Source organism: Passer domesticus, chromosome 18 (genome assembly GCF_036417665.1).
Source record: "Passer domesticus isolate bPasDom1 chromosome 18, bPasDom1.hap1, whole genome shotgun sequence".
NCBI classification, from domain to species: domain Eukaryota; kingdom Metazoa; phylum Chordata; class Aves; order Passeriformes; family Passeridae; genus Passer; species Passer domesticus.
Window position 1 is genome coordinate 12,119,604 of NC_087491.1, and position 13,812 is coordinate 12,133,415.

Here is a 13,812-nt window from a genome sequence, read left to right on the forward strand (position 1 = left end):
CCTTAAAGGTGACACCAGCTTCTGCAGGCTGGGCTAGCACAGAGATTGTTTCATTGCATTTTCCTGTTTCTTTCACGTGCAGATCTTGGCTTGCATCACATGCACTATTGCAGACAGACACCGTCCTGGGAAGGGCTGGGATAGCATCAGCCCAGCTCACCAAGTGGGAAGTAGAGAGCAGGAATGCATTAAACGTTGGCTTCTGTCTCTGTCAAGTGCCTGCAAGAAGCTGGGCCAAAAAGTGCAAATGCTCTTGCAAAGTGCAAGTGCAAAGTGCCCAGAGCAAATGGCTGGAGCAGATCACGGACTCTGTGCCCCAGCCTTTGGCTGCCCCAGCCACAAAATAGCTCCATCCCCACGACTGGGACAGGAGACAGTGGGAGAAGAATATGATTCCCTAGATCACAGGGCTTCACTAGATTTTTGGGGAACTAGTGGCACAGCCCCAGATGCTGTGGCACAAGCTGCTGGCACTCCTGGTGCTGTGCCAGGCTCTAGCCTGGCCTGAACTGTGTCCACTGCCCTGATGTGATGCAGAGCCGGGCAGCTCCTGCCGTGCGGCACTGCTGTACCCCAGCCTGGCACAGAAAGGTTTGAGCTGTTCACTCACTTGTTTTCTAGAGCTGAAGAAGCAGACTGGATCCTAAGGGGTCACTGAGGATCCTGTGGGATCTATACAAACATATTGCCAGAGCAGCTTGTGCAGCTCCCCCCACTTTGCAGGCAGCAGTGTTGAACAGCAGAATTGAGTGTGAAACAGCTTCCCTGCAGACCCCATTAGCCTGAGCTGGAATTGCCAACATAAGGCCGGGCCCTGCAGCCCTGGAGAGATGCTTGAGCTGAGCAGTGCATCCTGTCAGAGCTTCCCAAAGCAGGAGGGAGTGAGACTCAGTGAGCAATGGCAGTGCCCTTTTTGCTTTTAGGCACAGGGCCACCGCTTGCCCTTTGCTTCCAAGCAAAGCCCTGGTCCCTGCCCTGTGCCAGCAGGATTCCCTGAAGGATCAGGCTGCACTGAGGGTGTCCTTCTGCCTCTGATGGGGTGGGGCTTCTCTCTGCCTTAATTTTCTCCCAGATGAATTTCTCCTGTGCCTCTAATTAAGCTTCCTCTTTGGCTTAGGACTGTGGACAGTCTGAGCATTTGTAAATTAGCTATCCACCAGACAGGCTTTGTCCAGCTCTCAGCCCTCTAATTACTCTGCTCAGCCCCCAGAGATGAGGGATCTGCAGCAGGCAGACTGAGCAGAGCAGATCAGGTGCGACAGACCCTGCTTGGACAGCAGCCCTGGGAAACCTGGTGCTGCTGCCCAGCACAAAGAGTGGCAGGGACACAGCCTGAGCCTGGGCCCAGCAGAGCTCCATGCTTGCATGTTGGGAAGAAGGAAACTCGTTACGTGCATGTCTGGGCTGTGTCAGAATCCCCCATGGCACGCAGTCCTGCCAGAGGGCAGAGCTGAGGGCAGGTGCCCCTGGGCTGTGCCCAGCCAGCTCTGAGCTGAGTCCCTTCCTCCTCGCCAATGTGCCACTGTGATGCTCTGATGCCAGGGAAAAGGAGATGGCTGTTCTGACTGAGGAGGTGACCAGCAGCTGGGAGCACCAGAGTAGGTGCTTCAGAGAGCTCACTGGGGCAGGACAGCAGCATGGATGAGTGCAGCAGGCTGCTTTGGGACAGTTTGGACTTTTGTGTGACACAGCCTGTGAGACTCAGTTCAGCGTTTGAAGGAGACACACTGCAAGTCATTGCAATCTCCTCTGCAGCTTCTTCACCAGCAGAGCTTGAGCAGCCCTTGCGTGAATGTTTGGATTTGTTTACAGAAAGTATTTGGACAATGTAGCAATTCTGGGGTTTCTGTTTTTTTAAAAACTAACATGCAGCCAGAAGTGTTGGGCTCACACACTGAGCTTTGCAAGACAAGGACTAAAGACACTTGTCTGGCTGGGCTTGCCTGGGGAGGCACTGCGGACACAGAGCTGGCTGCTGCCCCAGGTGGAGGCACAGGCAGCCCTGCCCAGTGCCCGGCAGTCACTGCCACAGACACAGCAGGGACAGGGGCATCTTTGGGGCAGCAGTGTGTTTGCCCTGTCCCCCCACCCCGGGGCAGGGCAGCTGCTGCAGAATCACTCTTTATGCAAAGATTAAAAGAAAAAAATGCTCCTCTCTGAGCTTGCTGCTTTGTCTAAGTCTTGAATGATTTTCTGTCACTAGGTATCAAACTGCAGTTGAAAGGATTTCCCGTTGACATTTAGCAGTATTAAATTACAAAATAACCACAAGTCAGCCACTCAGTATGATATAAACAGTGGGATTTGACAGAGCTTTTTCTGGCCTTGGGGACCAATTTACTCATTTTTACAGTCCCAACTCCAGTCATCCACTGGTAATGCACAGTGCCTTTTGGACACCACCTATTTGGAATTAGAGACACATATGGCAGAGTGTAATTACCTATTTACTCTGCTGCTGAATCAGCAAACTGAGGCTAGTTAACATTACAGCTCATAAGCCCCTTTCATAAACATGGGTCAGTGCTGGAACTGAGCAAAATTAATTCAAAAGAAAGAAAGAATTCCTCTCAAAAGGAAGCCAAAAAAATCTGATGATTTAACAGGGAAAAAATGGACCCTCAATGCTTTCTGTAAGGAAGAAATCTGAGGAACTCCAGCAAGGCTTCTGGGAGGAGGGGCCTGGACCATCGCTTATTCCCACTGGTGTAAATCGGGAGTAGCTGTGGAAATGTCTTGCTGAAAATCTAAAATAAATGAGAGGGAAATCAGGCACATTGGCCAGAGCTCCGGCTCAGCTCCCTGAGGAAACAGGCAGCTGCTCTGAGCTCTGGGCTCTGCATCCTGCCACCCCATGGGGTCCAGCCCCTGCCAGGCTTTGTGCTGGCTTTTGGGGCTGGGCTGTGAGTCCCACTTGTTCGCATCGAGAATTTTTTAGCCCCTTGTCGGCTGTGGGCTGAATGTGCACAGGGCCTGGGTGAACAACCCCTGCTCCCGGCTCGCCTCGTGCCCCCCTCGCAGCCCTGCCCTGGTTAACAGCCAGCTCAAACATTTCCTGGTGAGTACATGCAGAGCAGGCAGGCTGGGGACGCTGCCCGGGCAGGATCCCTGCGGGAGGCCCTGCTTGGCTGGCACGGCACAGGGGCTTCCCCAGCCTGCAGCTGCGGACAGTCCCAGCCTGTGGCACCGGAGAGCCCCGGGCAGCCCCAGCTGGGTGCCCCACCAGCTGCACAGGCGACACCGGCGGCATGTGGAGGAAAGGGTTAACTCCCACCTGCACCAGAAGCAGTGTCCTGCCACGGGGAATCCATCCAAAGGGTAACTGGATCCCCCAAGCCTGTGTCTCAAGGGCACTGGGGGCTGCTCTGTTCCCGCTGAGTGGTTCATGTGTGGCACTCTGGGGAATTTCAGCACCCCTCCACTCTTGGCTGCAGGGTCTAATGGATCCTGTCTGAATTCAGGCACTGGCATGTGGGTGTTGTGTCTTTGTTCCTGGGGTTTGTGTATTTAAGGTCTCTGAATACATCACAACAGCAGAGCTCCGTGGGACATGACTGGGAATGTTGTGGAGCAGAAAAATGTCCCTGTCAGCCTGGGGTGTGGGAGAGGTGCTCCAGCGTCCTGTGAAGTTTGCCAAGCTGCAGTATGACATGTGTCAGGCTTGTGGCTGAGCAGTGGGGAAAGGTGACCCTTGGGAGGGCAGGGAGGCAGCTGAAGAGCTCGGATGTGGAGCTGGGTCTCTGCAAGGGCAGCGTGGGCCCCTCGTTCCTCTGCCCACTCCAGTGGCGTGCAGGGCTTGGCAGCAGCTCGGCCAGTCAAGGGCAGGGGAAGGAGGCAGCTTCCCCTCCTCTCCAGGTGTGCCAAACAGGCAAAATAATAGGAATCTAAGCTGCCAGCAAAAAAGTGAGACACTTCTGGAAAGCACCATCTAAAGCTGTAGGAACATGTTTCTCCTCCCACTGACTTCCAGAGCTTTGCAGTGATTAAGACACATCACTGCCAGGACTCCTGTGAAAGCTGCTCTCAGGTGGTTTCCCTGTGGGACAGGGTGAGGTACAGGACTTCACCGGGATCTGAAGTGAGATAGGAGATGAGGTGTTGCTCCCTGGCTCCATGCACAGCTGCTCCTGGCTCGGGTGTCTGTCCCGTGGGGAGCTCTGTGGGTCCTGCTGTGGAAAGCACCCGTGAGCTGTGCTGTTCACAGGGCAGGTGGTGGCACGTTGCTACCCCTGGCCTAATTTGAGTCTCACATGGCTCCTGCTATTCCAAAATGGAAAGGAGCCATTTTAATTTCCTCCCTCTACATTAAATTTGCCATGGTGACAGTCACTAACAGAAGGAGGGAACTGAGTTCCTTGGCTGAGCTTTGGAACCTCAGGGGCCACAGCTGACAGGGAAATGAGCAGCACAGCAGGGTGGGCACAGCCACCCTGTGTCTTTGCCCTGACAAACCTCATGATCTGCACAGACAGTTCCCAGTTGTAGCCAGCACCCTGGTTTGTACAGCTGCAATGTGGGGACAGCAGTCACCATCTGCACTGCAGTGCTACAAAGGCTGATGTTTAACTTGTATTTTAAGTGCTCCAGGGTAAGACATTGCTGTGAAGTGAGTGTGGCATCCTGGAGCAGGGTCCTGCCACCAACACCACTGGAACAGGAGCAGCATCCCCATGGCAGCCTGCAGGCTGGGCATCTCCTAGGCCGGTGTGTGGGGAGCTGGGATTTGAGCTCATTAGCTTTGTGCAGCCTGCAGCCCATGGGGAAACAATTTTGTTTCTTGGTTTGGTTTGGTTTGGTTTGGTTTGGTTTGGTTTGGTTTGGTTTGGTTTGGTTTGGTTTGAGAGGGAAGAGACCAAAGAGAGAAAATGACAAGCACTTGGGAAGACCAGCTTGTTCTGGTGGAGGTGCAGCCCAACAGGAGCAGCAATGCCTCAGAGGCAGCTGGTGAAACTGTGCCAGAGAACAGGACTGACATATTTGTCCCTCTCCCTGAGCTGAGGCCTCATTTGCAAAAAGAGATTGTGCTGGGGAAGTTTCCCTGTGGCTGTTGCCGGGACCTCTCCTGCCTAATGTGTGTGCAAGCCAACCCCATGGTGGAGGCCTTGTTTGGTACAAGCAGAAAATAATTCAAAATTTCTTCTTTTTTGCCCCATCCTCCCTGCACGGGGACTGTGTGGAGGAGGAGGAGGCTCAGACCATAAAGCTGGGCAGCAGGGCTTGCATGTCCTTAGTCTTCCCTCTGCTAATACTCTCCCTGCTAGCATGGATTTTGGACTTGAAGCATTAGTTTTTCAATCTGTAAAACACAGATGGAAACTAGAAGCCTCACAGGAATATTCTACACACTTCAGATGAAGTTTGTGTCATCTGAATTCACATCTCCCTGCCTCATCCCCTCAGCCTTCTATCTTTTTCTTTCTCTGTGATTTCAGAGAGACTCTTGTAAATCTTGTTCCAGGCCTAAATTAAATGACTGCTCAGAAGTCAAATCCCATCTGTGGCATGCCCTGTGACCTGGCAATCTTCCTTTCCATCTCTTGAAGCTGGCAACATCCCAGGGTCTCAGGGAAGTTCTGCAGAAGGATTGTCAGGCTCTTGGGATTTAGTTTAGATCAGGATTTCCATCCCCAAAACCTGTTTTGGGGGGAAGGGAGAGATGAAAGCAGTTTGGTGCAGAGTTCTAAATTGGCCATGTAAAGTCCATACACTTAAACTGTGAAGCAGTCTGTTTTATATTGGAATTTGTTGGATCCTCTTAAAGGCTGTGGAAACTTGACTACAAGAAGTCCTCTTTCTCCCACACTTGCTTTCCCTGGGTTTTGTGTTCTCTGAGCATCCTGCCATCCGCCACCCCGCTGGCAGTGGTGGGGAAGGGGCTGCAGTCTGAAATCCTGAAACTGTGAGAAGTCTGATTTTTATCTCAGTGAGTGTTTTTTGCTTTATTTAAGACCAGCACTTCGAAGTGTTTGAGCACCACACAAAATGTAGCTAAAGAATGCAGAGGAACAAAAATAACAACAGGAAGCTGTTAGAAAAGCAGCAGAGATGTGATTGCAGCAGGGCAGGATGCGGCTCCGGCCCCGCTGCCCCCAGCAGGGGTGCCAGCACCATCCCGCACAGGGAGACAGAGCTGGGAGCCACTCCAGCACTTTTCCATGGGAATTCAGCAGGACCTATTTTCTGATGAAGCTGAAGTTGGCAGCGCATGTAACCAAGCCAAGGAGTTCACTCCAGAACATGGTGATTTTTAATAAAGTCACAATTGCTGCTCTGTGCTAAATGAGTCATTTTAAAGTCAGTCCCTCATAAAACAATCACTTCCCAGATCCTGCTTCCTTCTATACATGTCTCACCAGCCCAGCATACTTTTATGGCATAAACACCACCTTCGCTTATGCTGCTGCCCAACAGTTCCTGCTTGTTCTCAGCGATTTCTCAACAGTGAAATGCAGGCCGTGCACAATGCCAGGGAACAGCATGCCTGGAGCCAGGGCCGGCAGCAGCTCACATCCGCAGCCAGCGGCGTGCGCTGTGCCCGGTGACAAGTGCCCTGCTGTGTGCGTGTGACACCGCCCTGCTGGGCACGGCGGGTGCCCTGCTCCCGGGCCGGGTCCGGGCCGTGCCCTCCCGGCCGTGTGCGCGGGGCTCAGCACGGACACTCATCGCAGCGCTTTCTGGTCCGCTGCTCTTCCACAAACTTTGGCAAACTGAATTCGGTGTTGGAGCCTCTTTCAGCTGCCTGCCAAATTACATAAAATTATTTAAAATTGGCCAGTGAGCTAAAAAGATGGGGGTGGAGGAGCTGGGGGGAGATGACAGATGGATGGTGTGAATGCAGGAGTCTTGCGTCCTTAGGAAGCCAGGCTTAAAACATCCAGGAAACCGAAGAGCTCTCTGATCCATGAACCCTTTTGTTCCGAGGCACTAATCTACCCAACCAAGCAAGCTGTTGAAGTGCAGGATGATTTAGTTTACTTTGTTTATTTGCTTTTTGAGGAAGTGTGGGCCAAAATGATGGTTGAGAGTATGGCACGTCTCGCATTATTGACTGCGGATCGCAACCTTGTAAAACAGCATTTTTGTGAAATACACTGTGAGCATTTGTAACCTGAACGCAAACTGCCAAACACACGTTCAAACAACTCTGGTATTTGGTTTAATATGTATATATTTTCTTTTACAATTTGGACCTAATGAAAACCATGTGGTTTGTGCAGAGTAAAAGGAATAATAGAACTTTGTGCCGGCTGCTGGGTTCCTGCTGGGCATTACCGACCGCATGTCTCCCTTGCTGGCTTGTGACTCCAGATAGTGCGGAATGACTTGAGCATGTTCCTCATCCCCACCCAAACCTGAACATTGCGGTTTTCAAAAACGCTGTTGTCTTGGCAACCTGCCAGATCCTTTCTGGGCATTTAAATCTTGGCTGAAACTAGTGGAGCAAAAGCACGTTCCAAGTATTTTCCCAAGCCTCTAGCACAACACCTGACTGCAATGCTGCTTTCTTCCTAATACTCGATTGCTCCAGTTGTCTTTGCTCTTCTTTCAGCAGCAGTGGCACCCCTGTGGTACCTCCCTGTTTCCTTCCGGTTTAAAAGAAAGCCCCATATCTGCCCAGCATTTGAGCCAGGGGCACCAAAACATTTTTGTTCCGTGGTTATTCACATCTGAGAACTGCAAACAGTGAGGACAGCAATGCTTCACAGGCTCTCCAGAGAGCTGAGTCAGCACTTTCAACTTCCTGAGTGGTACAGACTTAAGAGGGCATGAAACGGGGCTGCTGCTTTAGAAATGGCACAGAAACCCTACAAATGCAGAAAAGTGCTCAAAGAAATGTAAATTTGAATGAGAGCCATTGAAACACACAGGAAAATCTTTCATTGTGAATGTAAATTTAAACAAAATCGTCTACCTCCTGCCTTCCCACACAAAGGAAACCTGCTGCCTCTTCCCTAGGAGAGTGTTTTACCAAGCTCATATGAAACTCTTTTTACAACATCCCTTTGTCTCTCTTGGAACCTGACCAAGAACTATAAGCCTTTAAAGAGAGCTTTTTGCTTGTTCAGGCCCAAGGGGAGTAGCTGAGTATAAATAATAGATTGGCCTCTTCTGTCTCCAGTGTTTCTGTTCTGCTGCTTCTCACAGACACAACCTGGGAAAGGTGTGGCGGTGCCTGCAGCAACACAAGAGCAGTTATCTGGTCTCCCTCGAAGAAGCACAATGATGAAGTGAGAAACAGCTGACAGGACCAGAGCTGGTATGTGCAGCACAGCGGACATGGCGTTCCAATTTTGGAAAACTGCAACTGGGGAGACCTGCTCGCTGACTGGACCTTGCTGCTGTTTTCCATACAGGGAGCCTCGGGAGAGCAATGTCTTATCTGTCCAGCCTGCTCAGCAGAAACAGCCCCTCATCCAGGCAGCTGATGGTCAACAATGAATGCCTTTAGAGCATAACCTAGCTAGTGCATAGTGTTAGGGATTTGCAGTATACAGGCAGGCAACATGAATTTGTTTTTCCAAAGTGAACAGCTCTACCACATCCTCCTAGAAAGCCACAGTTGTCCCTTGTTTTCAGTTTTGCCAGTGTTGCATTTTCTATGTCATCCCTGCCTGTGAGCAGCACTGTTGTAACCCCAGGGGTCTGAGCTGTCCTGGTTCTCACCCACCCAGCCCTGCCTTTCTTCTCCTCTTATCTTGTGCCTTCTCAACTGCTAAAACCCACCTCCCCACCTTTGCTAACAGCTACCCTTTAACAGTTGTCTCTTCTCCCTCAGTGTCACATTCTGCCTTGAATTGTCAAGTTTGGCACTGGCAGTTTGTCAGAGCTCCCCACCCGCTCCTTCTCCACTGCTGTGGCTTGTAGGGAAGGGAGGTAGGTGCTGTTGTATATTCCCAAAAGGAAAGTCTGTATTTATCTCTTGGCAAGCAGAATTAGGAACCTGAGGGAGAGAATACAGGCTTCTGCTTTCTCCTACTCCTCAGTTCCCTTCTTGGTCTCTCTGGGCAGATTAAGGCTTTTGTGCTGTTTTTACCAAGGTCAGCGATCTATTCTTTTGTATTTGCCGTTCTCCACTCAATTAGTTGAGGGCATTTAACATGGATTTTTCATATTTGCATCGCAAATTCCAAATGATCCATGAAAGGCAGCTGTTCAGAAACTTCTGAATTCATTATCCCCAGTGTCTCGAAAGAAACTTTGCCAGCCATTTGACTGGGGCCCTGTGTAGTCAGTATGATAGGAAACTGTCAGTCATTTATGGTCTGCATTGAAGAATTAATGTGATGCTGTGGCATCTGGTTTGCATTTTACATTCCCTGCAGCCTCTTCTTTACCTGATTTGCCATTTACTAATAGTTGTGTTGACCGATCAGTAGATGGAGACCTGTGCAGCAGCACCCCAAGGCCTTTGTCAGCAGGGTGATCACACATCAGTCCTTCCACACCTCAGTGCTGTGCCTGTGCACCATGGAGAACAGCCCACAGCAGCCTCCCCACTCCCAGCACAGGGGCTGGCACCGGCCACAGGGTTCAGCTGCAGACCACTCCTTCTGTCCTTCTGTGTGACACACACGAGTGCAAACACACCCCACAACCACGTGCACAGAGCTCCCAGCTCTGCATTTCCACCCCGTGTCTCAGCTGCATTCCTTGCTGCAGGAGCAGCATGGCTGAGAGCCAGAGCCTGCTCTTGCTTTCTCCACTCTTTCCTTCCTTCCTTCCTTGGGCTTGCTGGGTGTGACAGGCTGACCACAATTGTTTATTGCTTTCGTTTCCCCATCTAATCAGATCTCTTTCCCTGACATTATGCAGCTCAGCACAAGTACTCCAGGTGGGATGAATCCAGTTCAGTGCCCTCCTCCCACCCTAGGCTGCTCCTATCACTAATGAACTGCAAACAGCCATGTTCCCCATGTTCAACCTTCACCCTGTCCGATGCATCCATAATCTAAATATAGGCCATAATTATTCTGCTGGTGTCTGTTGGCCCATTGACAGCACTGACAGTGGCAGAGGTCAGGAGACCCTTTGCACCTTTAATATATTAACCATTATTTAACCATTTCCCTGCCACTGATTGTTACAGTCTCCCTAATACCCAGTAAATGTCTGGGGTTTGTTCTTTGGCTGTTCCAAAGCTGCTCCTTAGTCTGCTCCATTCCTGTACTACCGAATGCTGATTATTTTCTTCCCTCTAATTGGGACACTTGGTTTGTTTATCTGGTTGTGCAATCAAAATGTGAACCCAGGATGCTCTTTTCCAGCCAATGACCTGCATCTCCCCCAGATGCAAATCCCAGTGCCTGAGAAAATGAGTGCAGGAATCGATCTCTTGGCCAATGCACTGTTTCCATGTTGGAAGCAGAGGCACTGACTTTCCATATTATTATTTTTATGGCCTTGTGGAACAAACAGTTGAATATGGTGCTGTGGGAGTGAACAGTGGGGGGAGAAACTAATTTGTGCTGTAAGTAATTTGATCGCAAATCATTTAGAGAATGTAAATTGTAGGGGAGAGATGTCACTCCTGGCAGAAGGTCGCCTGTGTCACCTGTCAGACAGTCCCCAGTGGCGATCATGAAAATTTCTCTGTGGGATTATTAATAAATAAACATAATGTTTTGCATTTCTGCAGCACCTTTCAGTGCAGGAACAGAAAGCACTTCAACTTTAAGAGCTGTGGTCTGCAATTTTTTTAACTTCCTTTCAAAATACTATTTTAAAGGTTAAATTTGTAATTTGTTTGAATGTTTGAATGTTACCATCATAAGATGGTATTAAATTTAAATGACATTATTTCCACCTCCACCCCAGCTCATTTTGAGCTAAAGTGCAATCTCCATTTGACATCTTGATGAATTAAGTGAAGTTACAAGTCATTAGTTCTGAGACATACTTTGAGTATTTGCAGTGCAGTAGCTCTTGGAAAGTGTAACAGTGGTCAGGAATCCAGTGTGCTCCTACAATGGACAAAGTTTTTGTCACACAGAATTTAGAGTTTAGTTCAAAACTACGAACAGCAGTAGAAGAGAAAGAAGGTTGGAGGTTGAAACGGTCATGGGCTGTCCCACAGCACCCAGGACACGAGGTTATGATCATAAAGTTGTGCTGTCAGTCCGTGTGCAGTGATGGATGTGTTGCTGCTCTGCCAAGGATGGGCCCTGGCTCTGCACCTCGGTCTGGGCACCCCCAGAACTGTCCACAGCTGCAGGAGTATCTGGAACGGGCAAAGAAAAGATGGAAGAAGAGCTGTTGATGTTAGATGATCCCTGTGTGTTCTGCTACCAATAGTGCCTCATTTTTCATTTGCATTCTTTTGTCTCTGTGGATCCATATGATTAGTCTGAAACGTAAAACCACCCGCAGCTTTCTCTGGGCAGGAGTCTCCTTTTGCCTGTGGTTTTTTTCACAACAACAAGCACAGCTTGGGTCCTGACTCACGAGTAGGACCCAAAAATCCTTCAATTACCAATCTGTCTTGCTGCTATTAAAGTTTATAGCAGAATTCATCCCACTTTCCTTAGCTGTGAAATGATACAGCATTGGTGCTATGAACCAATCTTCAGAGCGAAGGAAGAGAACAAATCACAAAAGAAAAGCATTACCCAGAATGGATTCCTCAGAAACGATTCCCCATGCAGGGGGCTGGGAATGGGAAGGTGCATGCCTGCAGTGTCTGGCAGGGTCACCCTCGTAACATCTGGCTGTGAAAGCTGGGGAGCTGTGCCAGCTCCTTTGGAATAACAAGGCGAGCTCACGGAGACAGAGCTGTGCATTCCTGCGAAACTCGCCCGGAACACTTGGACAGGGTCACCAGCAGGAATGTCAGCAAAAACAGGGGAAGGGCCTACGACTGTTACAGCCACAGCTGCTCAATCTGGCTTCAATTGCTTTTCTCCTTCTCTTTTCTCTATTTCTTTCTTTCTCCTCTTCTCTGGCTGCTTGAGGGGAGGCATTTGAGCCTCATTAATGACCAGGGACACTATATAAACTGTATAAACTGTACAAACAGGGATCAACTTAAGGCAGTTCATTAAGAAAACAGGGAGACAGGGCAATAAAGCTTGTGTCTTGCTTACACAATAATGAAGTAGTTAGAAGGGTTTATCTTCACTATCAGCTTGACATATGGTTTGAGTTCACTCCTGAGACCAGGCTCTGCAGTTATCCTGCTGCTCCGTGGCCCCAGCCCAGTGAGCCACATGCACGCCCTGCCCAGGGAAGTGAGAGGGAGGCACCTGAACGAAGGTGCTGCAAAGCCCAGCAGCAAGGGCAGGCTGAGCTCCAACACTCTGGTTAGTGGCAGCCCCAGACTCGCACAGCTGGAGCAGAGGGACAGCTCCAGGGACAGAGCTGCAGAGAGGAAAACGCGAGAGTCAATATTCATCCATATATTCATGATCCGTAGGCTTGGGTGCTGTGATGCTCATTATCTAGGCATGACCTTAAAAACTGCACTTGATTGAGAACACGGCAGCCCATCTGCTTGGCAGCGCAGGCTGCTGGGGCCTCACCCCAGCACGCTGCTCCCTGCACTGCTTCTCTGCTCTGCTGGAATACAGATTCGAGGGCACAGGCTTCATCTCCAAACCTTTGCTGGGGCTGAGACAAGGCATCCATAACTCCTTCTCTCTCAAGAGCACAGCGAGTGCTACCTGTGTGTGCAGGACACATAGCTCACTCTGTGTTCCAGCTCCAACTCCGTACAGCAAACTTCCTCCTCCTCTTCCTCACCCCCAAATGAGCAGCAACTTGTCCTTCCACAAAAGCAACAGTACCAGCTGCCCCACATCCCCTGTGGGGCAGGGTGGAGCTCGTGCTGTAAGCTGTCTGCAGTGGGGTGTGACAAGGAGAGTGTGCTAAGGCTGAGGAGTTCCCTCCTCTGGGATGGAACATCTCTCCCAGCTGTCCTCTCCATGCAGGACAGCGAGCAAATTCATGAATGAAAATGCACAATTTCCTGCTCTGTGAGAAGAGGACAACAGGCCACTTCCACTTTTTTGCACTGCCTCGCCCTGTTTTCAACTGTCCAGACAAGTGAATGAGAACTGTTTGCTGCCACTTCATCATTTCAAACACACAACCTCCAAAAAAGAGGAAGCGATTTTCAGTTTTCTGTCCATGTGAAAAATCTTTCTGCTCCTTCCTCCAGACACCTTCCTGAGCCTGTTTTTGAGCATCCCTTCCTCTTTGAAGGAAAATGTGTCTTTCTTCTAAGCAATTAAACTCTATAAAAAAGGCCATTTTCCCCATCATACTTTCCCATCTCCCCTTTCCTGGATGGCAATCACATCCTCCAGATCTCACGCAGGGAAGGATATTCTGCCACTGGTCACATCTGGTTCCCTGATGAGATCCGCAGGCGGCCGGGCTGGAGCGCTTTCTGGGTCACGTGGTGGCTCTCGGTCCTTATCTTCCCCAAACCAACGCTTTTTCATCTCCCTTGGTTCTGTTTCTCTCCTTTCGGAGCACGCTTATCAGTTTGAGCCTAAACTGCTGCACAAATGCTCATGAGATCAATCTGCAGATCTTAAATATGGTACAAAAGAGGTGTTTCTGTGAGCAATCTGTTGGAGAGATTTTGTGCTGCCTTTTCGCCTCGTTCCACGCTGGTATGCATTCCTTCAGCATTAATGCTTCCTCTGGGACCCAACCTTATGGAAATCTGAGCCGGAGCGTGCAGGCTGCAGCCGCGCAGTGGAGCCCAGCCTGCCTGGAGGAGCTGCAGCCTGCCTGTGCAAGGAGGAGTGCACAGCCTGCCTTCTCCAGCCACTGCTGGAAGACTGGCTCTCCTCAAACCCTACATTTGGA